The sequence below is a fragment of the Oncorhynchus mykiss genome, chromosome 6 (assembly GCF_057628025.1).
Source record: "Oncorhynchus mykiss isolate SJ-2025 chromosome 6, ASM5762802v1, whole genome shotgun sequence".
NCBI lineage: Eukaryota > Metazoa > Chordata > Actinopteri > Salmoniformes > Salmonidae > Oncorhynchus > Oncorhynchus mykiss.
In genome coordinates, this window is record NC_143027.1 from 54889869 (window position 1) to 54917031 (window position 27163).

At 41.4% G+C, this 27163-nt stretch overlaps 1 long non-coding RNA gene across 2 annotated transcripts in view; it reads right to left on the reverse strand.

Annotated features, from left to right (window-relative positions):
• The window catches only part of LOC118964910 (uncharacterized), a 450019-nt gene that overhangs the window by 253855 nt on the left and 169001 nt on the right, over positions 1-27163 (reverse strand). The window lies entirely within an intron of this gene.

Genomic DNA, 27163 nt, shown 5'->3' on the forward strand with positions numbered 1-27163 from the left:
TGTGGAATTTCTTTCCTTCTTAACGTGGTTGAGCCAATCAATTGTGAAAAGGTAGGGGTGGTATACAGAAGATATCCCTATTTGGTAAAATACCAAGTCCATATTATGGCAAGAACAGCTCAAATAAGCAAAGAGAAAAGACAGTCCATGATTACTTAAGACAGGTCAGTCAATGCGGAAAATTTCAAGAACTTTGAAAGTTTCTTCAAGTGCAGTCCCAAAAACCATCAAGCACTATGATGAAACTGGCTCTCATGAGGGCCACCACAGGAAATGAATACTCAGAGATACCTCTGCTTCCGAGGATAAGTGCATTAGAATTACCAGCCTCAGAAATTGCAGCCCAAATAAATGCTTCACAGAGTTCAAGTATCAGACACATCTCAACATCAAATGTTCAGAGACCGCGTGAATCAGGCCTTCATGATCGAATTTCTGCAAATAAACCACCACTAAAGGAGACCTATAAGAAGATACTTGTTTGGGCCAAGAAAGCAATGGACGAGCAATGGACATTAGGCCAGTGGAAAGGTGTCCTTTGATCTGATGAGTCAAAATTTGAGATTTTTGGTTCCAACCGCCATGTCTTTGTGAGACACAGAGTAGGTGAACAGATGAATTCTGCATGTGTGGATCCCACCGTGAATCATGGAAAAGGAGGTGTGATGATGTGGGGGTGCTTTGTTGGTGATGCTGTTAGTGATTTATTTAGAATTCAAGGCACACTTAACCAGAATGTCTACCACAGCATTCTGCAGCGATACACCATCCCATCTGGTTTGCCCTTAGTGGGACTATTATTTGTTTTTCAACAGGTCAATGACCCAACACACCTCCAGGCTGGTTTTTGAAGCTGTCATCAAGGCAAAGGGTTTCTACTTTGATGAATCTCAAATATAAGTTATATTTTGATTTGTTTAACCCTTTCTTGGTTACTACATGATTCCATGTGTGTTATTTCATAGTTTGAATGTCTACATTGTAGAAAAACCCATGATTAAGTAGGTGTGTCCAAACTTTTACTCACCATGGACTAGCAGAATTCCCTTTTTCCTTTCACGACTCTGTAGAGCACGACGCGAAGGATACGCTGCTTCCTCGGGAACAGACCCCAATTCCCATGATCTGCGTGAAGAGGAGGCGGAGAAAGAGGGGTCGAAACTCCGGCTGCCTTCTGAGAATTTGCAGGCGATCAAATAAACCCCCACTTCCCTCCATTCTGCTTGCAAACGTGCAATCTTTGGACAATAAAATCAAAGAGTTACACAGAAGTTTAAACTACCAACGGGACATTTAAAACTAACATCTTATGCTTCACGGATTCGTGGCTGAACAACGACAACATCAACATACAGCTGGCTGGTTAAACGATGTATCGGCAGGATAGAACAGCAGAGTCTGGTAAGACAAGGGGTGGCGGTCTATGTATTTTTTGTAAACAACAGCTGGTGCACGATATCTAAGAAAGCCTCAAGCTATTGCTCGCCTGAGGTAGAGTTTCTCATGATAAGCTGTAGACCACACTACCTAAAGAGAGAGTTTTCATCTGTATTCTTTGTAGCTATTTGCATACCACCACAGTCAGAGGCTGTCACTAAGACAGCATTGAATGAGTTGTATTCCGCCATAAGCAATCAAGAAACCTCTCACCCAGAGGTAGCGCTCCTAGTAGCCGGAGACTTTAATGCAGGGAAACTTAAATCCGTTTTACCAAATTTCTATCAGCATGTTAAATGTGCAACCAGAGGAAAAAGAACTCTGGACCACCTATACTCCACACAGAGAGACGCATACAAAGCTCTCCCTCGCCCTCCATTTGGAAAATCTGACCATAATTCTATCCTCCTGATTCCTGCTTACAAGCTCAAATTAAAGCAGGAAGCACCAGTGACTAGATAAAGTGGTCAGATTGTCAGACTAGATTAAAAAAGTGGTCAGATGAAGCAGATGCTAAGCTGCAGTACTGTTTTTCTAGCACAGACTGGAATGTTCCGGGAATCCTGTCATTGATGGCATTGAGGAGTACACCACATCAGTCATTAGTTTCATCAATAAGTGCATTGATAAAGTTGTCCCCACATTGACCGTACGTACATACCCCAACCAGAAGCCATAAATTACATGCAGCATCCACACTGAGCTAAAGGCTAGAGCTGCCGCTTTCAAGGAGCGGGACTCTAACCTGGAAGCTTATAAGAAATCCCGCTATGCCCTACGACGAACCATCAAACAGGCAAAGCGTCAATACAGGACTAAGATCGAATTGTACTACACCAGCTCTGATGCTCGTCGGATGTGGCAGGGCTTGCAATCCATTGCAGACCTACAAGAGGAACCGCAGCCGAGAGCTGCTAAGTGACACAAGCCTACCAGACGAGCTAAACTACTTCTATGCTCTCTTCGAGGCAAATAACACTGAAACATGCATGAGAGCACCAGCTGTTCCGGATGACTGTGTGATCACTCTCACCGTAGCCAATGTGAGTAAGAACTTTAAAAAAGGTCAACATTCACAAGGCCGCAGGGCCAGACGGATTACCAGGACGTGTACTGCGACCATGCGCTCACCAACTGTCAAGTGTCTTCACTGACATTTTCAACCTCTCTGTCTGAGTCTGTAATGCCAACATGTGTTAAGCAGACCACCATAGTCCCTGTGCCCAAGAACACTAAGGTAAACTGCCTAAACGACTACCGACCCGTAGCACTCACGTCTATAGCCATGAAGTGCCTTGAAAGGCTGGTCATGGCTCACAACACCACCATCCCAGAAACCCTAGACCCACTCTAATTTGCATACAGTCCCAACAGATCCACAGTTGATGCAATCTCCATTGCACTCCACACTGCCCTTTCCCACCTGGACTAAAGAAACACCCATGTGAGAATGCTATTCATTGAATACAGCGCAGTGTTCAACACCATAGTGCACTCAAATCTCATCACTATGCTAAGAACCCTGGGACTAAACACCTCCCCTGCAACTGGATCCTGGACGTCCTGACGGGCCACCCCAGGTGGTAACGGTAGGTAACAACACATCCGCCACGCTGATCCTCAACACAGGGGCCCCTCAGGGGTGCGTGCTCAGTCCCTTCCTGTACTCCCTGTTCACTCATGACTGCACAGCCAGGCACGACTCCAACACCATCATTCAATTTTCCGAAGACACAACAGCCTGATCGCCGACAATGACGAGACAGCCTATAGGAAGGAGGCCAGAGACCTGTCCATGTGCTACCAGGACAGCAACCTCTCCGTCAATGGGAACAGGACAAAGGAGATGATTGTGGACTACAGGAAAAAGAGGACCGAGCACACCCCCATTCTCATCGACGGGGCCGCAATGGAGCAGGTTGAGAGATTCAAGTTCCTTGGTGTCCACATCACCAACAAACTAACATGGTCCAAGCACACCACGACAGTTGTAAAGAGGGCATGACAAAACCTATTCCCCTTCAGGAGACTGAAAAGATTTGGCATGGGTCCTCAGATCCTCAAAAGGTTCTACAACTGCGAGCAGTTGCCATATCAGGCAGTGATCCAACCAGACAGGATGCTCTCGATGGTGCAGTTGTAGAACCTTTTGAGGATCTGAGGACGCATGTCAAATCTTTTCAGAGGGTAGTGCGAACGGCCCAGTACATCACTGGGGCCAAGCTTCCTGCCATCTAGGACCTCTATACCAGGCGGTGTCAGAGGAAGGCCCTACAAATTGTCAAAGACTCCAGCCACCCTATCCATAGACTGTTCTCTCTGCTACCGCATGTCAAGTGGTACCGGAGCGCCAAGTCTAGATCCAAGAGGCTTCTTAACAGCTTCTACCCCCAAGCCATAAATGACTCCTGAACATCTAGTCAAATGGCTACCCAGACTATTTGCAGTGCCCCCTCCCCTCTTTACACCACTGCTACTCTCTCTTGTCATCTGTGCATAGTCACTTTAATAACTCTACCTTCATATGCATACTACCTCAAATAACCAGTGCCAATGCAAATTGGCTCTGTATCAGTACCCCCCTGTATATAGTCTCGCTATTGTTATTTGACTGCTGCTCTTTAATTGCTTGTTACTTTTATATTTTATTCTTATCTGTATTTACTGAAACTGCATTGTTGGTTAGGGGCTCGGAAGTAAGCATTTCACTGGAAGGTCCACCACACCTGTTCATTTGGCGCATGTGACTAATCAAATTTGATTTGATATATGCTAACATGATTGACATTGTTAGCTAAATAGATAGCTAAAATGGTTGCCTAGCAACAAACATCTGATGAAGATTTGTAAGAAGATATATGAGAAGTTCATAAGAAAATCATTAAATCTTAAGTTATTGTTGAGGAATTGCACTTACAAATAATCCTATGACTTTCTATTTTTTTCTTATAAAGCTTCTTAAGTTTTGAGTGAGAAGTGTTTTGTGAATTTTCCTTTAAAAAAAAACATTGGCCAAAATGGGATTTGAACTCACAGCTGTCACATCCCACAAACTTCAAGTCAGAGAGAGGACAAATAATAAAATACAGCTATTTAACCATGGTCTTTGTCTTTTTTAATGATGTAGCTACGAATGTAAACATATAATCCTCCAACATGTCTGACACGTGGTAGCCAGGCAGCTAATTGTGCCAGGTTTGCCTATGAGAAAAGTTAGCAGCTAGCCATTTTAAACCAAAGGTCTAAACCTCAGGTAGGATCCAGTATTGACCCAATGATTCCTCACGCCATACAGGCCAGAACATTCCATAAACTTAGACAACTCATCTTTGTATCCGTCCTATTAAAGCTTCTGTGAGATTGGGCATTGCTGTTGAGGCCATCTTCATTTTGAAGTAGCCATTTTTCTTCTTCTCCTACTTCTATGAGTTGGTAAACAAACTGAAAGGGTGCATATTGCCACCTGGAGTGTGTTGTTTGAACAGGTATAAAGCCAAGCAGTTATGGAATGTTTGCTCACAAGTATAATTCAGTGGGTGATCCTTCGTGATGACCTAGATGGAATTATGTGATCCTTCCTTAACTGATAGGAAGTCCCACCCAGTTGACAATACTTCAAAATGGTGAAAGTCCTCAACGGCGCCACCCATTTTCCTTTGTGGACTACTTTCCTTTGGAATTTTTACACAGAGGAACTGATAAGATCAATACTTATTTCAATACTTATTGCACCTTAATTATCTGGATTATTTGGGTGGGAGGGGAGGATTTTGGTATTGAACTCAATCTAACATGTACTTTTATTGTAAGACAAAGGCATTGTTGTTGCTCAACTACTAAACAGAGACAGAGATTTCTTATAAATTTGAGTTAATTCATAAATAAAATAACATTTTGATTTGATTTTCAGTATTTTTAGGGTATTTAGTTTGATGTCTGAATGCCAGCTGATTTATTTGTGAATACACAGTTCTTTGCATGAAATTCGTGCCTTTCCTTGTTTTTCTATTACCGACGCGCTGAGAGCATATTTTTTTTACAGGGAATCTCTGACATAATCTTGGTGGTGTTGTCAGCAGATGTCTGTGAAGAAGCAAAGTGGAGGGCAATTTCCCCAGGGGCTCCAAGCTCTCCCGTGCAGCTGGGCTGGGGTAGTCTCGGCTGGGCTAGGCTGGGAAGAGAGGCAATGAGGTGGGCAGAGGGACAGTAATGATGTGCAATATTATTTCTGGTTGTTGACAGTATGAGGACATGTTCTCTGAAATACACTAACATACAGCACATTTTTGACAGAATGGATTTCAATAATGTGGATAGGAGGATGAGGTATACTCCCCTGGAAAACAGTGACAAGTGTTACTGAGTGGACTATCCTGGCTAAGTAAATAAAGTGATACAATCAGGTAATAGGAGTATACTATTTGTATTAGTATGTATTATGGATCCTAGGATCCAGCAAAATTAAGGCAGTTATAAATTTTTTAAAACATTAAAATACACTCAAGATTTCACAAAATATTAAGTGTGTGCCCTCAGGCCCCTACTCTAGTACTACATATCTACGACACAAAATCCATGTGTATGTGTGTTTATAGTGTGTATGTTATCGTGTGTTTGTATGCATGTGTTTGTGACTGTGTTTGTGTTGCTTCACAGTCTCTGCTGTTCCATAAGCTGCATTTTTAGTTTTATTATCAGTTTTTAAAAATATAATTTTACTGCTTGCATGAGTTTCTTGATGTGGAATAGAGTTCCATGTACTCATGGCTCTATGTAGTACTGTGCGCCTCCCATAGTCTGTTCTGGACATGGGGACTGTGAAGAGACCTCTGGTGGCATGTCTTTTTTGGGGTAGGCATGGATGTCTGAGCTGTGCCAGTAGTTTAAACAGACAGCTTGGTGCATTCAACATGTAAATATCTTTCACAAATACAAGTAGTGATAAAGTCAATCTCTCCTTCACTTTGAGCCAGGAGAGATCGACATGCATAAAAATCAAATCAAATCAAATTGTATTTGTCACATACACGTGTTTAGCAGATGTTATTGAGGGTGTAGCAAAATGCTTGTTTCTATCTCTAACAGCGCAGTAATATCTAACAATTTCACAACAATACACACAAATCTAAAGTAAAGTAATGGAATTAAGAATATTTAAATATTCTTAATTCACGGCAGGTATTTTGCCCCCGGTGATGCGTTGGGCAGACCGCACCACCCTCTGGAGAGACATGCGGTTGCGGGCAGTGCAGTTGCCGTACCAGGCGGTGATACAGCCCGACAGGATGCTCTAAAATGTGCATCTGTAAAAGTTTGTGAGGGTTTTAAGTGCCAAGCCAAATTTCTTCAGCCTCCTGTAGCGCCTTCTTCACAACACTTTCTGTGTGGGTGGACCATTTCAGTTGTCAGTGATGTGTACGCCGAGGAACTTTAAGATTTTCACCTTCTCCACTGCGGTCCAGCCGATGTGGAAATTGGGGTGCTCCCTCTGCTGTTTCCTGAAGTTCACGATCATCTCCTTTGTTTTGTTGACATTGGGTGAGAGGTTATTTTCCTGGCACCACACTCCCAGGGCCCTCACCTCCTCCCTGTAGGCTCTTCATTGTTGGTAATCAGACCTACTACTGTTGTGTCATCTGAAAACTTGATGATTGAGTTGGAGGCATGTGTGGCCACACAGTCATGGGTAAACAGGGAGTAAAGGAGGGGCTGAGCACAGTTCCTTGTCGGGCCCCAGTGTTGAGTATCATTTAAGTGGAGGTGATTTTTCCAACCTTAACTACCTGGGGGCTGTCCGTCAGAAAGTACAGGACCCAGTTGCACAGGGCGGGGAACAGACCCAGGGCCTCAAGCTTAATGATGAGCTTGGAGGGTACTATGGTGTTCAATGCTGAGCTATAGTCAAAGAACAGCATTCTTACATAGGTATTCTTCTTGTCCAGATCGGATAGGGCAGTGTGCAGTGCGATGGTGATTGCAACATCTGTGGATCTATTGGGGCGGTAAAGCAAGATGACGTGGACCTATGGTGTCAGGTAATGTAGAGGTGATATGATCCTTGACTAGTCTCTCAAAGCACTTAATGTTGACAGAAGTGAGTGCTAGTCATTTAGTTCAGTTACCTTTGCTTTCTTGGGTACAGGAACAATGGTGGACATCTTGAAGCATGTGGGGACAGCAGACTGGGATAGGGAGAGATTGAATATGTCCGTAAACACTCCAGCCAGCTGGTCTACGCATGCTTTAAGGATGTGGCTAGGGATGCCGTCTGGGCCAGCACTTTTGTGTGGGTTAACATGCTTAAATGTCTTACTCACGTAAGCCACGGAGAACAAGAGCCCACAATCCTTGGTAGTGGGCCACGTCAGTGCCACTGTGTTACCCTCAAAGCGGGCAAAGGTGTTTAGCTTGTCCGGAAGCAAAACGTTGGTGTCCGCGACGTAGCTGGTTTTCCCTTTGTAGTCCCTGTTTGTCTGTAGACCATGCCACATATGTCTTGTGTCTGAGCCGTTGAATTGCAACTCCACTTTGTCTCTATACTGATGTTTGCCTGTTTGATTGCCTTACAGAGGGAATAACTACACTGTTTGTATTCGGCCATATTCCCAGTCACCTTGCCATGGTTAAATGTGATGGTTCGCACTTTCAGTTTTGCACAAATGCTGCCATCTATCCACGGTTTCTGGTTAGGATAGGTTTAGTCACAGTGGGCACAATATCTCCTATACACTTCCTGATAAACTCAGTAACCATATCAGTGTATTCATTGAATCCGGAACATATCCTAGTCCGCGTGATCAAAACAATCTTGAAGCGTGGATTCCGATTGGTCAGACCAGCATTGAATTGTCCTTAGCAAGGATACTTCCTGTTTGAGTTTCTGCCTATAGGAAGGGAGGAGCAAAATGGAGTCATGATCAGATTTGCAAATTTTCCTCTGTCCCTCTTTTATGGCACCTGACCAGTAGTCCAGGTGTGACAAAACTAGGGCCTGTAGGACCTGCCCTGTTGATAGTGCTGTTAACCTCTTGGTGTTAGGGGGCAGTATTTTCATTTTTGGAAAAAAAACGTTCCCGTTTTAAACGGGATATTTTGTCAGGAAAAATAATGCTAGAATATGCATATAATTGACAGCTTTGGATAGAAAACACTGTTTCCAAAACTGTAAAGATATTGTCTGTGAGTATAACAGAAATGATGTTCCAGGCGAAAGCCTGAGAAAAATCCAATCTGCAAGTGCCCCAGGTTTTGAAAGCGCTGCGTTCCAATGACTCCATATTCAGCTGTGAATGTACCATCAACAAGCTTACGCTTTCTACGTATTCCCCAAGGTGTCTACAGCATTGTGACGTAGTTTTACACATTTCTGTTGAAGAATAGCCATAGGTGGCCACATTGCGTAAGTGGTCACATGGTGGCTCCGAGAGAGATTCTCACGTAAAATACAGAGGTAGCCATTATTCCAATCGGTCCTAGTGAAAAACGAATTGTCCCAACGGATATATTATCGAATAGATATTAGAAAAACACATTGAGGATGGATTCTAAACAACGTTTGCCATGTTTCTGTCGATATTATAGGGCTAATTTGGAATATTTTTCGGGCGATTTCTCAGCCAAACGTGAAGAACAAACGGAGCTATTTCGCCTACAAAAATAATATTTTGGGAAAAAATGAACTTTGGTTGTCTACCTGGGAGTCTCGGGATTGAAAACATCCGAAGTTCATCAAAAGGTAAATGATTTAATTTGATTGCTTTTCTGATTTCCCTGCTGCTAGCAAGGCATAATGCTATGCTAGGCTATGATAAACTTACACAAATGCTTGTCTAGCGTTGGCTGTAAAGCATATTTTGAAAATCTGAGATGACAGGGTGATTAACAAAAGGCTAAGCTGTGTTCCAATATATTTCACTTGTGATTTCCATGAATATAAATATTTTCTAGGAAGATTTATGTCCGTTGCGTTATGCTAATTAGTGTCAGATGATGATAACAGTTCCGTTCACGGGATGGGCGTCACTACAGGTTAAGATTGAAAAGAAGTAAGGGGCCTAGACAGCAGCCCTGGGGAATTCTTTATTCTACCTGGATTTTGTTGGAGGAGCTTCCATTAAAGAACACCCTCTGTGTTCTTTTAGACAGGTAACTCTTTATCCACAATATAGCAGGGGGTGTAAAGCATAACACATACGTTTTTCCAGCAACAGACTATGATCGATAATGTCAAAAGCGGCACTGAAGTCTAACAAAGCAGCCCCCACAATCTTTTTATCATAAATTTCTCTCAGCCAATCAATAGTAATTTGTGTAAGTGCTGTGCTTGTTCAATGTCCTTCCCTATAAGTGTGGTGAAAGTCTGTTGTCAATTTGTTTACTGTAAAATAGCACTGTATCTGGTCAAACACAATTTTTCAAAAAGTTTCCGAAGGGTTAGCAACAGGCTGATTGGTCGGCTATTTGAGCCAGAAAGGGGGCTTTACTATTCTTAGGGGAATAACTTCTGCTTCCCTGCAGGCCTGAGGGCACACACTTTCTAGTAGGCTTAAATTGCAGATATGGCAAATAGGAGTGGCAATATTGTCCTCATTTATACTCTGTAATTTTCCATCCAAGTTCACAGACCCCGGTGGCTTGTCATTGTTGATAGAGGTGTGAGGTTGTGAATTTCAGTTCTATGAATTATGAAAGTAGTGCAATAAATGATGCTCCACTGTATCTGGTACAATGCTCTCTCATTCTCTCCCTCTTGTTCTCTTTTCCTCTTCCCATTCTCTTTCAAACACAATGGTAATGCAGTATATGATGTGTTGACCTCATTCAATCCTAACCCCCCTCTCTCTCCTTCTCTCGCTCTGTTTCTCTCTATCTCTCCCCCTGTGCTACTCTTGGCTATGTGGTCCAAAGCTAGGGGCTCTAAATGGGTCCTATCCAGCTTCTGTCCAGGCCCTCTGGGTAACCATGGAGACAGATGGTCCTGCCCTGGGTGGAGACGTAGGATAATGAGTAGGCTGAAGATATCACTGGGGCTCTAATGCACATCTTAAACATACTGTACATCGTGAATTGTTACATTCCTTTCTTGCTTTCATGTAAGGGGTTGGCAAGCTGGGCCAAACAAATGGCGTTTGTCAGAAATAGTTTGAACAGAATGCCCCAGAGTCAGAGTGAAAGGATTTGGTTCTGTTTTACAGTTTTTAGATTATGTCTGAACTCGATTGTCCTGCCATGCATGACTCAGCTGAGGCCATGCAGATGTCTGCTAAGGATTGTGTGGGCAGCAGTCGATCTCACACACACAAACACAGAAGCACACACACACACACACACAGACAAGCTGTGACATTTAAACTCTCGTCATGATCGAGACTTCATGAGATATGTCATCCCTTACATTACAATTGCTGACCTTTTAGATGATGCTCTGGATCACCATGTCAACCCAATCAGAAATCATATTAAAACACAAAAGCTAAAAAGGGCATTCCGTGAATGTATTGGGAGGATTTGGCAAAGAGCAAAATTGGCAAATTTTCCATCCCCGTGTCGAGCATGGGAGATTAGAAAAATCATTAAGGCATGTAATCATTGGGAATCATGTTATCTGCGGATGAAGAGAGGGATGAAGAGAGGAATACGAAGAGATGAAATGAGGGATATGATAGCTGGGGACTGGTTGTCAGTGGGCAGACTTTTGGAACAGAATCACAATTGTTGTTGGAGAGCGATTCTGTAGCCAATCTACAATTTCACCAGGTCTCATTTCATAGCAACAAGGGAGCAGTGTGAGACAATACTATTCAGGCTGTTCCTACAGGAATGACATTTATATAACAATACATCTTAACAATGTAGCTCAACAGTTAACACAGGGAAAATTTGGCCTAAAGTATCATAGGTGTTTTCTAACCATTTCTTAAGCAGCATTTTTCTCCTTCATAGGAATGCCTTGAGTTTGCCTTAAAAGATAAAGGCTTGTGCCCAACTGTTCTCTATTGAGTATGAGCCTTTGAAATATCACTGTTCTGATAATGATGCAGCAATCATTGTTGTTTTTCTGAGAAGTAGCAGCCAGGATTCCATTTGCTCCAATGGAGAATTTCATTGTAGCCATGAGAGTAAGCAGGAAAGCTCTCGCTGGCGATTGGGGCAACGCCAGACGGCACTCGCATAATTAATCTTTCTCCACATCTATGTCCCTTCATCTCCACATCCCTCTGTCCCTCCCTCTCTCCATCCATCCATCCACCTACCCACCCGTCCCCCCTTTTCTCTCTATCTTTCGAGCGCCATCGTTTACAAAGTTAAAGTGTATCATTTTGAGCGTGGGTTCTGAATGCTGAATGGCACCTCTCGATGGGAGAGTAGTTGTTCAACCTCAATACTCATCTCCTAAGTTAATTTACCCCCTGTCAGTGAGGGAGGCTGTAGATTCATTTCAGACAGGAACCTCTCACTGAGCCTCTCTGAGGAGCTCCAATTACAGATCAGATCATTGTTAAAGTCAAACAGATGAATTCAATGGGTTCAGTTGGTTTATTCAGTGTAAAGAGTAGAAGGCGTGGATATTTTCCTCTTGTAACGTGTTACCATGAAAGCTAAAGTGAAAATTAAATGAAATATTGCCCCGATACTAAAGTAAATCTTGCTATATGAGCCATATTACAATTCCCACCAAATGGGTGTCAGAAGTGGGATGACAACATGAGGCCATCGGAACGTAAGGCCAGATGTGTGAGGGGCCATGGTAGGTCAAACCATGAGGACGTGCCTTACCGTTCAGAGGAAGCAGTGTATCAATCATCTCTGTATACTGTAAGCCATGTTACAATTCCCACCAAGTGGTTTAACCCAGTATGCGTGACACATTGTATGTTTGCTTGGCATGCCAGCGACCCAGGTTCGCTTCCCTACCCTGCTGTTGGTTATAGTATGAAATTATAAAAAATTATGTTTTAATGAATGTACTTGATCAAGACTAGGCTAACACACTGTATTGCCATGATAAGTTCCTATTGAGCAGTAGACTTTTAACCCTCATACTACCAACTGGGGGTCATTTTTGACCCCGGAGGCATTTTTTTATCATAGCCCAAAGGTTTCTTAAATTGTTAAAAATGTCCTTAATAAATCAAAATCATGTTTCTGTATCAATATGGATTTAAAAAATGTTATTCAAGTCCTAATCACCTAATTCTGTCTTTAGTAATTTGAACGACCTGTATTTGAATGTAGCTTTCTATATACAAAAAAAGTTATCAATACATACCACCAGAGGGTGGAGGGGGACCTGTATAAGTGATTTTGACCAGATAGACAGATCATCTGGAGAGATATACAAAACCAGTCAAAAGTTTGGACATACCTACTCCTTCAAGGATTTTTCTTTATTTTTAAAACTATTTTCTACATTTTAGAATAATAGTGAAGATATCAAAACTATGAAATAGCACATATGGAATCCTGTAGTAACCAAAAAAAATGTTAAACAAATATTTTATAATCTTCAAAGTAGCTACCCTTTGCCTTGATGACATCTTTGCACACTCTTGGCATTCTCTCAACCAGCTTCACCTGGAATGCTTTTACAACAGTCTTGAAGGAGATCCCACATATGCTGAGCACTTGCTGGCTGCTTTTCCCTCACTCTGCAGTCCAACTCATCCCAAACCATCTCATTTGGGTTGAGGTCAGGTGATTGTGGAGGCCAGGTCATCTGATGCAGCACTATATCAGTCTCCTTCTTGGTCAAATAGACCGAACACAGCCTGGAGGTATGTTGTGGGTCATTGTCATGTTGAAAAAGTATAATTACACGCATCTCGTAAGTATCAAAGACATTTTATTGACAATTACATGAGGTTGATGCAGAGAGTCAATATTTGCAGTGTTGACCCTTCTTTTTCAAGATCTCTGCAATCCGCCCTGGCATGCTGTCAATTTTCTTCTGGGCCACATCCTGACTGATGGCAACCCATTCTTGCATAATCAATGCTTGGAGTTTTTCAGAATTTGTGGGTTTTTGTTTGTCCACAAGTTCTCAATGAGATTAAAACCTCTTAAAGCTAGGGGGCAGAATTTTCACTTTTGGATAAATAGCGTGCCCAATTTCAACTTCCTGCTACTCATGCCAGGAATATAAGATATGCATATTATTAGTAGATGTGGATAGAAAACACTCTGAAGTTTCTAAAACTGTTTGAATCATGTGTGTGAGTATAACAGAACTTATGTAGCAGGCAAAAACCTGTTCAGAATTATATATTTTTCCCATCTCTCTTCCCTATATTGTCTTTGCCATTGGAAATTTAATAAGAACATACTTTTAGTTCCTTCATCTTCCACACGATGTCGCCAGTGTTTGGAATATGGCTGAGGTTATTTATTTGTCTTAGCAGGAGGTGGGCCAACTCGGAACGGGGGACACTTTTGTGAGTTGCACAAGACATGATGAGGAGAGCTTTTTTATTTTCCTTCATGTATTGAATACAGATTGCCCCGTCTACAATTTGATCGATTATTAACGTTTAAAAATACCTAAAGTTGTATTACAAAAGTAGTTTGAAATATTTTGGCAAAGTTTATAGGCAACTTTTGAAATATTTTGTAGTGACGTTGCGTTTTTCTAAGCTGTTTTTTATGGATCAAACAGGCTTTATAAATTGACATTTTCGATATATATGGACGGAATTAATCATACAAAAGGACCAATTGTGATGTTTATGGGACATATTGGAGTGCCAACAAAAGAAGCTCGTCAAAGTTAATGCATGTTTTATATTTCATTTCAGCGTTTTGTGTAGCGCCTGCTACCCTAGCTCCTTTGTTTACTACTGGTGCAGATGACTGTAGGCCATCAGATAATAGCTTCTTATGCTTTCGCCGAAAAGCATTTTTAAAATCTGACATGTTGGCTGGATTCACAATGAGTGTAGCTTTAATTGAGTATCTTACATGTGTGATTTAATGAAAGTTAGAATTTTATAGCATTTGATTTGAATATGGCGCTCTGCATTTCCCCTGGAAATTGGCCAGTTGAGATGCTAGCGTCTCCCCTATCCTCAAGAGGTTGGTCTGGGGAGTTTCCTGGCCATGGACCCAAAATGTCAATGTTTTGTTCCCCAAGCCACTTAGTTATCACTTTTGCCTTATGGCAAGGTGCTCCATCATGCTGGATAAGGCATTGTTTGTCACCAAACTGTTCCTGGATGGTTGGGAGAAGTTGATCTCGGAGGATGTGTTGGTACCATTCTTTATTCATGGCTGTGTTCTTAGGCAAAATTGTGAATGAGCCCACTCCCTTGGCTGAGGAGCAACCACACATATGAATGGTCTCCGCATGCTTTACTGTTGGCATGACACAGGACTAATGGTAGCGCTCACCTTGTCTTCTCAGGACCAGCTTTTTTCCGGATGCCCCAAACAATCGGAAAGGGGATTCATCAGAGAAAATTACTTTACCCCAGTCCTCAGCAGTCCAATCCCTGTACCTTTTGCAGAATATCAGTCTGTCCCTGATATTTTTCCTGGAGAGAAGTGACTTCTTTGCTGCTCTTCTTGACACCAGGCCATCCTCCAAAAGTCTTTGCCTCACTGCGTGCAGATGCACTCACACCTGCCTGCTGCCATTCCTGAGCAAGCTCTGTACCGGTGGTGCCTCCCGCAGCTGAATCAACTTTAGGAGACTGTCCTGGCGCTTGCTGGACGTTCTTGGGTAGCCTGAAGCCTTCTTCACAACAATTGAACCGCTCTCCTTGAAGTTCTTGATGATCCGATAAATGATTGATTTAGGTGCAATCTTACTGGCAGCAATATCCTTGCCTGTGAAGCCCTTTTTGTGCAAAGCAATGATGACGACACATTTGATAGAGGAAGAACAATGATTCCAAGCACCACCCTTCATTTGAAGCTTCCAGTCTGTTATTCGAACTGAATCAGCATGATAGAGTGATCTCCAGCCTTGTCCTCATCAACACTCACACCTGTGTTAACGAGAGAACCACTGGCGTGATGTCAACTGGTCCTTTTGTGGCAGGGCTGAAATGCAGTGGAAATATTTTGGTGGGGATTCAGTTAATTTGCATGGCAAAGAGGAACTTTGCGATTAATTGCAATTCATCTGATCACTCTTCATAACATTCCGGAGTATTTGCAAATTGCCATCATACAAACTGAGGCAGCAGACTTTGTGAAAATTAATATTTGTGTCATACAGTCATGGCCAAACAGTGTGAGATTGACTGTACTCTCCAGTGTGATTTGGTTTTTGTGAGACACCAGAAGTGCTAAATCATCTGCATAAAGAAACAGGTGACATGAGCAAGCATCCTTCATACCATTTAGAAAACATATGAAGAATCACATGAGCATCATCAGCATTGATCAAAGACCTTTCTGGTCTCAGCCTATCATAAATGTATGCTGGAATGTAGGAAGTAGAGAAAGCAGAGGAAGGTGTGTGTGTGTGTGTGTGTGTGTGTAAAACTGCTTACCTGCTGTAAAAGACAGAGCTGATGAGCCCCTAGTGATCCCCTACCCCTCCACCTCTCATTTCCTCTCCTCCTCTTCTCCCCCTCTCATTCGAGTCCCTCCCCAGCAATCTCACACTGACAACTCTCTGCTGACATGGGCAGGTTTGCAGGGAAAGGATGTGTGTGTGTGTGTGTGCATGTTGATACTGATGTCTTGTTGTGGTTTCCTGGATGCTATCTGTCCCGGAATAAACAAAGGGAGCCCGTTTTATATTGTGAATGCTACTTAGGTCTTCGAGAGGTGGAGAGTTCCATATTTTTAATATCACAAACCTTGCTATGTTCAGACCCAACCAACACATACAGCACTACCTTAGCAGGTGCTAATTTGATTGTTGAACATATCTTTCTATCAAGAGATACCACTACATTAGAGAGTAGGCTATGTTCAGTATGTAAGTAGCATGTTTACTTTGTTGTTGCATATCTCTTACTGAATTAGAGACACTACTGCGACTTCAATTCTTAATCTCCTCTATTCCATGTGTCTTTTTAAACATTCGAGAGGAGGCTAGGATGTGTTCAGTATGTAAATAACATCGCCACATCTCCCTGCTCCCTCTCTGAACCCTCATTAGTGAGCAATAAAATCCAACCACCCATGTCCCATTATGGTAGTAGTATCACAGATGAAACATTGATCTCCTTTTAGGACTTATTTCTGCTGGTACACATCTATTGATCTGGCTCTCTCCATAGCACAGTAACGATTACAAGGTTAACAAGCAGCTCAGAGGCACCATAATGATGGAAGTGTTGTTGATTGGAGGATAACAAAGGCAGATGTCCCACTGCACCACATTTGACTGGTTGAGGCCGAGAGGACTCACTCTTACACAAGGGAAAGAGGGTCCCTAGTCAGTTGCATACCTGAATGCATTCAACCGAAATGTGTTTAACCCAACCCTTTTGAATCAGAGAGGTCCGTGGGGCTGCCTTAATCGACGTCATCACGCCTGGGGAGCAGTTGTTGTTGGGGGTTAATGGACCTTTCAAAACTGCAACCTTTCAGTCACTGGCCCAATGCTCTTAACCACTAGGCTACCTGCCGCACTTTCCAAACGTGCATATGCTTTCCCGTCCCTTCTTTCATTTTTTCTTCTTTTTAAATACTGTTCCCCACTCTTTCTATCTGCCCATTTCTCTCTCTCTCTCCCTCCTTTCCTTTCTCTGAGGATGCTGGTGTATTTACCAGAGGACCTGATCAAAGACAGAGGCCTCAGCCATGAAGGGTTCCCAATTAGCCTGAGCATGACTCAGAATACTACTTCATTTCTCTCTCTCTCTCTCTGCCTCTCTTTCTCTCTCTGTCCTCCCCTGAGCGATCATTTGTTTTCTAGTTATTCAAGTCATATGCTCGGTTGAACACTAAATAGACAGAGGATGTGGCAAATTGGAGGAGGGAACGCATCAGAGAAAAACATGAAGGGAAATGATGTTTATTCACAATAGGATGGAAGAAACAGGAGAAAGAAGAAACACGGCTTTCAGTTGTGTCGTTGTTGTGTCAGTTGTGTCGATGTTTCGTTTGTAGAGTGATCTAAAATGTTTTTTGTTTGAGCTGCGTTTGAGCTGAGAGTTGACGTTGAATGGGATTCTGAGTGAATGTTTGGGGAGAGGATATTTGTGCAGCTAATAATCTTATTGACCACGTTTACATGCACACCAACATCCCGTTACTACTCAGGAAACTCAAGCATTCTGTTTTTGAGTTGACGCATATAAACATCATATCCCGTTTACAATAACCCCAACAAGCGTGTATCCCGGTTATGAGAAACCCAGATAAGATGCCTAGGATATGCTGATCTAAAACGGGATACAGTGGCATGTAAACATCTTATCCTGTTTACTGTTGTTTTTGCGGTCTGTGTAGGCTCAGTTTCACCTATCATGGGTGTTGTGTGGTGATGTTTTCATCTGATTGTCAAACAAATCACTTCAAAAAGTAGGCTGGCTTCCTGTGCAGTTCGAGCCACTGTAATAATGAAATCATAATTTTGCCTACTATAATTCATTTACTATAATTTACTACTGGCTTCTTTCACCCCTAATTTAGACAAGTTTCTGCTTGTGTAACCCTCTCACCAGGCTCGAATTTGACTCTCACGATATTACCTTACATAGAATATCTCAACCTCATGGAATGTTAGGTGAGAAGGGCATCTTCAATAAGAATCCACATGGTAAACTCTCTAGGGTGATGACAAATAGGGTATTAACTTCAGATAGAATTATTATAGATTTTTGTTATTGTATAAGGATATGCTTTCCCATGCATTAAATGAAATCGAAACAGGAAATGACTCCACCAAGGCACCATACATACGGTTCAAGATGTGTATTATTACATTTTCAAATGTACCACATCAAAATGAATAAAAATAATAAACCGCCAATGAGTCGTGCACAACCCATGTCCAAATTATTTCCAGCTTGCTTAACCCCGTTGCTGTGCGTTTGAGCTAAAAAAAAAACAATGACGACACACAAAGTCCCGAAGCACCCCACCGTTGTTGTTACTTTCTACTTGTAGACATTCCCTCAGCGAAGTATAGCAGCTCCGTGTAGGTTTCCTCACAAGATCCACAGCAAGCACAGCTATCAGTGCAGACAGTACTCTTTGGCAGCAACAGATACCCCATGGAAACATGAACTCGTTAATCTTCCCCAAGCAATTCACTCTCGGTGTCGCAAGATGATAGGCTAACCTCAAGGCTGTCAAATATCTCCACGATGAGACGGTAGCTTCAGTCTTTACTAAGCCTTTCTTCACAAAATGATAATAACTCTTAAAAAAATCTAATCTGTATTTCCCTTCAAAACTCAGTATGTATGGGTTTTGTTCTATTTTTATCGTTATCTTATCATTTATTTTCACCAACAGTCATAATGTAACGTCCATTCTCTTTCCAACGTCTCTCTCCCTCTCTTTTTTTCCCAGGCCTCCGGTTAACCAGGTCAACTCTCCCATTGGCCACAGCTTTACAAGCTACCTATTGGTCAAAACTTAAACTTGAAAGTTATCCAACCTGTTCACTTGTACTTTACCAATTTTATATAACAAATAAACACAATACTTGTTTCTAACAAGAATAAACTCAATACACTTGTAGTTTCTGAAAGTTGGTAGGCCATATCCAAAATTCCAACATTTGGTAGGCCATTTGTTTGTCAACTCTAGTTTGATACATGCAGCTTCTCTTCATAACTTGTTGCCCCAGAAGACTGAATTAAGTAGTGCTCCCCAGAATAATGTCTTACATCGATAGAATGAATGCATTACTAATCTAGTTAACACCGGTAAAGTTTTCGGTTTAGTTTAGGGGGGGAAATGCAATAACTCAAAAACAGTGGAATGATTGGTCCTGAGCAAAAAAAGCTGAGAAAACGACAAAACACATTTCTAATAAGACTTCAGGTCTTTTTGGGTGCATATTTTATGTGGGTGAAATTCTGACTGCTTGCATAACAGTGTCAAAGATAACACATTACATGCACACACACACAAGAAATCGTATTCATCCACTCCTATTCCCGAGACAAAATTAACATTTGTTGTGTAATTTCACTGAAAGAAATGAAAAACTCTGCAGGAGTTAATATTCTGTGTCCATATTTCAGTTACTATTCCATTTAACCCATATAGTATACTTCAATGAGGAATTTCATGGATACAGGGATACTCATGAGTGGGATATCAAAGCTGCAAGTAAACAGCTTTCCCCAAATAATACCTTAAGTGGGATGCATAATGGACGCTTATCCATGTTCTAGGAGTATTTTATGTTCTAGGTTTATCTTCTAGTACCATAGTTCTGCCTCCATTCCTCTCTAACAGGAATCACATGTTTAGGTTCTAGATCTATTCATGTTCTAGGACCGTTCATGTCCTACGTTTGTTGTTCTTAGGTGCCAGAGTTATAGGTCTGTTCTCTCTCTGAGCCAGTTGTATTTATTATTCATTATTATTATTATTATTATTATTATTGTTTTATTTAACTTTCTTTCAACAGGGAAGTCATATTGGACACTAAAGTCTCTTTTGCAAATGAGCCCTGCACAATACAAAAATGAACACATCCCACATTAAGAAAAAAAACCACAGTCAATTAAAGCATTCTTCATTAGAAAAATCCTTTGTCAGCTATCTTAATTGCCCAAGGGACACCAAAGCATCCAATCGAAATGTATTTGAGAGATTATTCTAAAGATAGGGTGCGAGACAGATTAAAGGCTGATTTACCTACATCTGTAGACACCAAAGGAGTCCCCAGAGTAAACCAACCATGTGAGTGGGATTGATAACTTCTAATTAAACATTTTAACAGTGAAGTTGTCCTTGTTGGACGCTTGTGGAGCCGGGCTTTGTAAACAAAAGGAGCATAATGATGTGATCTACTTGACATTAAAAGATCACTTTACAGATTTATACTGTAGATCACTATCGGAGTGAGAAGATATTGATGCACTGCAAATGGGACTCATCCCAAACTCATTCTCTCCCCCTGTCTCCTGGAACAACCCCATTAACCTTCTCACACACAGAGATGCCAGGCAATACAAACACTGTCTCACTGACCAGCTACTGACCACTTGGAACATCAATACTGTTATAGGATGAGTCAGAAATAGTGCCCTATTCCTTATGACCAGACCCAAAAGTAGTGCACTAAAATATAGGGAATAGGGTTCCATTTCAGACGTACCATAAAGATCAAATAGACCTGTTTGTTTTTCTATTAATGTAGACCATGGATGGGGCTAGAGAGAAGATTTTGAAATGTTATAACTAATTTCATTGCAATTCCACAACTGCCATGCAGTTTTAAATATGACATCTGAGTGAGAGGGACTAATAAAATCAACAGGGAACCCCTCGCCGGTCAGTAATTTGACCATGACTACTACACGTTTAGATAGCTGTCTAGACTAATTGACCAATCTAACACAGGCTAATTGAGTGACTGTTATTGACTGTCATAAGAAGAGAAAAACTGCTGATGCACAACCCAATTTAGAGATTGGATTGTACCTTGTGTATTCTACTCCTCCAACGCTCAACATTGAGTTGAGTACCCGACTGACTGAGTTCCTCATTGTTGCGAGAAACTGATTCGCGGGCCGCCAGTTGCCCATCCCCTGTGTAGTTTAACCATATAATGTAATGTTCTTGGTTTTCATGTATAAATGATGGTGGATAATCATTAAGGTAGTGGTATATGCCGAGAGTATCCAGAGATTGATCCGTTGAAACTTCTGACGGGTAGACCTCTAGATTCTACTGTGACCTGTAGTTAGCCTTAGATTTCTTCTCTTTTCTTGAACCTTCATTTCGACAGGGAGTCATGCTGAGACCAAGGTCTCATTCAATATTCACATCAACACACTAAAAGCAAAACACAATCATAGAAAACAAAACATGTTCTTCAGTGAAAAAGGTTCTCAATCAATTTTAGAGTGCCTTAGAGATTGTTCCACAAGTAAGGCTGCAGAAAACAAACTAAAAGCAAATCTACATAACTCAGTAGAGATTGAAGCGATCTCCAGAGTTAGCCATCCCTGAGACCGGGTCTCAAACATCTATAAGTTAACAATGAAGTAAGGTACGCCGGAAGTTTATGCAGGAAGGCTTTATAAACAAAAAGAGGGCAATGCATCGATCTATGAGATTTCACAGAAGGCCAACCTACTTTCTGATACAGAATGCAGTGGTGTGTACTGAACCTATTAACCGTAATAGAGCGTAGTGCTATGATAAACTGTGTCTAAGGGCTTCAATACAGTGGCAGCTGCATTCATACAGACATTATTCCCATAGTCTATAGCCGGCATGAATGTCGACTGAATTATTGAAAGGCGTGACCTATTCCTATAAAAATAAGTCCGTTTGAATTCTTAATTTCTTAACTAATTTCTTAACTTATTTTTGAAAGATAGATTTATGTCAATCCAGATTCCCAGATATTTATGTGGGGACATGATCAATGAGGGCACCATCCAATGTACATATGTATAATACATATGTACAATTCATCTGATACATTTGTACCTGATTTAGAGAATAAAATATACTTGGTTTGACCTGCATTAAGTACCAATTTCAGTTCAACAAAGGCTTTCTGCAAAGCAATGAAAGCAGACTGAAGCTCCGAAAGAGCCTGGTCAATCATGCATACACAACAGTGTCATCTGTAATATAAAGGAAACCTGACTTAACACCATCAGAAAAAAGCACATTGTGTCCTATCAGTCATGTAATGTTTTAACAAATTACATGACACTTGATCCATACAGATTGCAGACTATCTTTGAATCAATAAAGAGTGGGGCAGCGCAGTGCTTCCTAGTATCCATACGCTTAACCACATCATTTAACACCAAGGTTGCAGCAGAGATGGTGTATGACTCCACCTGAAACCTGACTGGTGAACATGCAACAACATGGATTAACTCATAAATCAAGGTTTATCTATTAATCTGGTTGCACCAATTTTTTTATTAAATCCTTCCACTAATCTAAGTTTAGTTTTCACTTTAAACATAGATTTATTTTAATCATGCTGCTCAATGAATGTAAAAAATATATACATTTAGATTGGAGAATAATTCCAAACTGCCACTTGAGGTGGTTTCACTGATAAAATGGCAGCATGTCTACTGTGGAGAGACCAAAATGAGTTCCTCAGAGAATAATTAGAGACAGGTTGAATCCTGTTGAGTTTTATGATAATTAACTAAATGTTAGTAGGCTATTGACGTGTCCATTTTGTACAACATTTGAATTGGGGCTTATGATATGCCTAGCCTTGGTACGAATTAGGATGTTATCCTATCTAGGGAATGTGGGATGCTAGTGCCCCACCTGGCCAACATCCAGTCAGATTGCAGATGCCAAATTCAAATACAGAAAACTCATTATAAAAATTCCGAAAACAAAACATATTTTACATAGTTTAAAGATTAACTTCTTGTGAATCCAACCATGGTGTCAGATTTAAAAAATGCTTTACGGCGAAAGCATACCTTACGATTATTTGAGAACATAGCCCAGCAGACAAATCATTACAAACAGTAACCAGCCAAATAGAAGAGTTACACAAGTCAGAAATAGAGATAAAATGAATCCCTTACCTTTGATGATCTTCATATGGTTGCACTCAGAAGACATAAATGTTCCTTTTGTTCGATAAAGTCTCTTTATATCCAAAAACCTCAGTTTTGTTTGCGTGTTTTCTTCAGTAATCCACAGGCTCAAACAGTCAAACAGGCAGACAAAAAATCAAAATTGTATCCGTAAAGTTCATAGAAACATGTCAAACGATGTTTATATTCAATCATCAGGTTGTTTTTAGCCTAAATAAATCGATAATATTTCAACCGGACAATAACGTTGTCAATATAAAAGGTAAACAAGAAAGGTACTCTCTCGGTCGAGCGCATGAAAAATCTCTGTGACACGGCAGGGTCCACTCATTCAGACTGCTCTTACTCCCTCAATTTTTAGAATACAGGCCTGAAACTATTTCTAAAGACTGTTGACATGTAGTGGAAGGCATAGGAAATGTAATTTGAGTCCTAAGTCAATGGATACTGTAATGGCATTAAATAGAAAACTACAAAACTAAAAAAAAAACTACTTCCTGAATGGATTTTTCTCAGGTTTTCGCCTGCCATATCAGTTCTGTTATACTCACAGACACTATTTGAACAGTTTTGGAAACTTTAGAGTGTTTTCTATCCAAATCTACCAGTGATACGCATATCATATATTCTGGGCCCGAGTAGCAGTCAGTTTAATTTGGGCATGCTTTTCATCCAGAATTCCGAATGCTGCCCCCTACCCTAGAGAAGTTATGCAACATGCTGTAACAGGCCTGATAACGGTAGCATTGTAGTGAAGTACCATTAATGTTGCTATATAGGCACCGATATTTACCAGTTATTTATGCTTACTAAATATTGGTGGGTCAAGTTGTCCGTCGTCATCATAAGGCTTAGGGATAGGGGCAAACTGCTGGTGAATCATCTCGCATATCTTCTGGGTGATAGGATCAATTTCTTCGGACGGAGGACCCCCTCCGGCTCCAGTCTGAAATAGCCCCTGCCTCTCCTCTGCTTCATCCTTTATGGCGTTGGCTTTAAAAAAAATAAATCCAGCACGCTTTCATCCGATTTGAGTCCCTCTTCTCTTTAAACCGTGTCAATCCATTATATTTGTCTCATACAGTCGTGTTGTCTGTCTTTTTATCCTCCAGTACGTTACTAATTTCCTCCATTAGCTCCTTTTTTTGGAGTGGAGAAATTTGAACTTCTTTGATGTGCCACGATCAGGTGGCTAGCGGAGAAATAATAAATGGCTAAATAACATTAAGTAATGACAATAATACATCTTATTGTATGCTAGCTAGCTTGGATTATAAAATAGCTAGATACAGCAGCTAACATTAGCTAACGAATTTGTTTTCTGTCTAGTACTGGCAAATAACGTAATTTATTTCAAATCAGCCAACCAATGAGAACCTTTCACGATAGAGTTGCAGTAGTTCTAACGTTACATTGTTATCATTTTATCAAGGAACAGCATCTTTGTGGCCTCATTTGTGAAGTAGGCTAGCTACTTCGTTTCAACTCATGAAATACCTCATATATTGGTGTAACATGTCACTAATCATAGTTTAAAACCCTTAATGATAGATTTACTGATCAAAATGTAAAATTAAGCGGTGCAACACATCTCAGATTAAATATAAACCTAGATTTACAAAACCTAGATTAGCTCTAAATCTAGATTAATGTAAACCATGTTGGTGCAACCCAACCCTAGAATACATCTTGTAGCTAGAAAGTCTGTAAACTGACAGTTGATTCATGATTTTACGACTTTTGCTGGCAAGAATTAAAAAAAATATATATATATATTGAGATACAATTATTTAGGTCGGAGGGGTCACCACCTTTCTGGAGAGGGAACACATGGGCAGCCTACCAAACCCTGGCGATAGCACCTGAGATGTTCGTCAGATTACAAATGTGTCCACTATCTGGGGAGCAGACAGCTGCAGCAAGAAAGAATCAAGTAAATCAGCCCCAGTGGATTATTTTTAGTGTCTCTCTCCCCATCTTTCTCTGTCTCTCGCTCTCTCTTAATGTCTTTCTTTCTTTGTCTCTCTCTACCCTGCTCCCGGGTAGAAAGTTGTTCAAATGAAAACAAAGATTCACTAGAATTTGACTGATTTTCCAACGAGCCAGCTGGAGGCTGGGAGAGGGAAAAGCAGTGGACTGATTGACCCAGGGTCAATTATACCACCATTTCTTTAAAATAAAAAGCCTGCAGAGATAAAATGCTGATTAAAAGCATCAGTTATTGCATTTCTCTCATTAATGATGAGTCTGACACCTTGGTTAGGCAGGGAAGGAGAGGAATTTCCATGCTTCAATGCAATTTTTTCCCAAAATGTTGTTGATCACCAGCAGAGTAGCTTGATTTAGCGTTCTTATTTGAGGAAGTACATCTATTTTTCAGTCGACTGAATCGCTGCCAATCAGCTAACGCCATCAGATTGGTTAGTTGTGTGACTGACAGCAGGTAAGAATTGGCAAATCAACACAGTCTGACTCAGCTGTTGTATGATAGAGGTATAGAATTAAAGATTCCCTTGTTGGCCCCACACCGTTCAACACTCCAAATGTTGCCTTTGTAATTGAATACATCTGCTTTGCCTGTCCAATGACAGAGAGTCAAAGAAAATAAATAGATGGAGTGAAGAAAAGAAGGATAGAGATTAGGAGGGAGGGAGCCTTCCTTTCATCTGGGTATAGGTGTAGTGGAATGATCTCAGAGAGCTGTGATAATGAGATTGACCAAAGCTATTCACCTCCTAAATTAATGTTATCTCTGATATCCTGAGGCTGGCATAGGAAATAGCTGAGGTCCAGGAGAGAATTGTTGTTTTGCCGTACACAAGCCTAAGATCACTATGTGAAATGCCAAGCGTCGGCTGGAATGGTGTAAAGCTCGCTGCCAATTTACTCTGGAGCAGTGGAAAAGCGTTATCTGGATTAATGAATCACGCTTCACCATCTGGCAGTCCGATCGACGAATCTGGGTTCAGGCAGATGCCAGGAGAACGCTACCTGCCCCAATGTATAGTGCCAACTGTAAAGTTTGTTGGAGGAGGAATAACAGTCTGTGGCTGTTTTTCACAGTTTGGGATAGGTCCCATAGTTCCAGTGAAGGGAAATATTCACGCTTCAACGATTCTGAACTTCATACTTTGTGGCAACAGTATGTGGAAGGCCCTTTCCTGTTCCAGCATGACAATGCCCCCCTGTACAAAGTGAGGTCCATACAGAAATGGTTTGTCGAGATCAGTGTGGAAGAACTTGACTAGCCTGCAAAGAAATCGCCTAACATCAGTGCCCTACCTCAATAATGCTCTTATGCCTGAATGGAAACAAATCCCCTCAGCAATGTTCCAACATCTAGTGGAAAGTCCTCCCAGAAGAGCGGAGGCTGTTATAGCAGCGAAGGGGGGACCAACATATTAATGCCAAACATTTTGGAATGAGATGGTCGTCGAGCAAGTGTCCACATACTTTTGATCAGGTAGTGTACTTCTACTCAGCCCCCATCGCTGTCTCCCAGAAAGCCTGGCCTTTCCCCAAGGTTGCCATGGAAATATGAGACTCGGAGACGAGCACTCGAGAAGTTGAACCTTGTTAGAGACGCTAACCACATACATGCACACACACACACTAATGTTCATGTGAAAACTTCAAAGAACTTGGTTGTCTTCCAGGAAGGCAGGATGAGGGAATCAGTATTCCAAAGATACCTTGCTTCCCGCTCACACACACACACACACACACACACACACACACACACACACACGTGTTCCTACTAAAATGCTGAGGCCATTATTTATGTAGCTTTTAATGTGCTCTCCATTTGATATTCAGAGTGCTTCTGGACCTCCATCACAGGCTTTGCCACTGCTTCATTATGCTCACCTCTCCTGCGACCCCATTTTGGATCTAACCCAAGGCACTTGCGGCTCCCAATACCTGTCAGTTGAAGGTACCTGGCTCTGTCTGGCACTCTGTTGCTTTGTAGAGCCAGTTAAGCACTAAGCGAATGCCATTCTACTTTTCTTACGCACATTACCTGCTAATATGCTAATCAGTTAACTGTG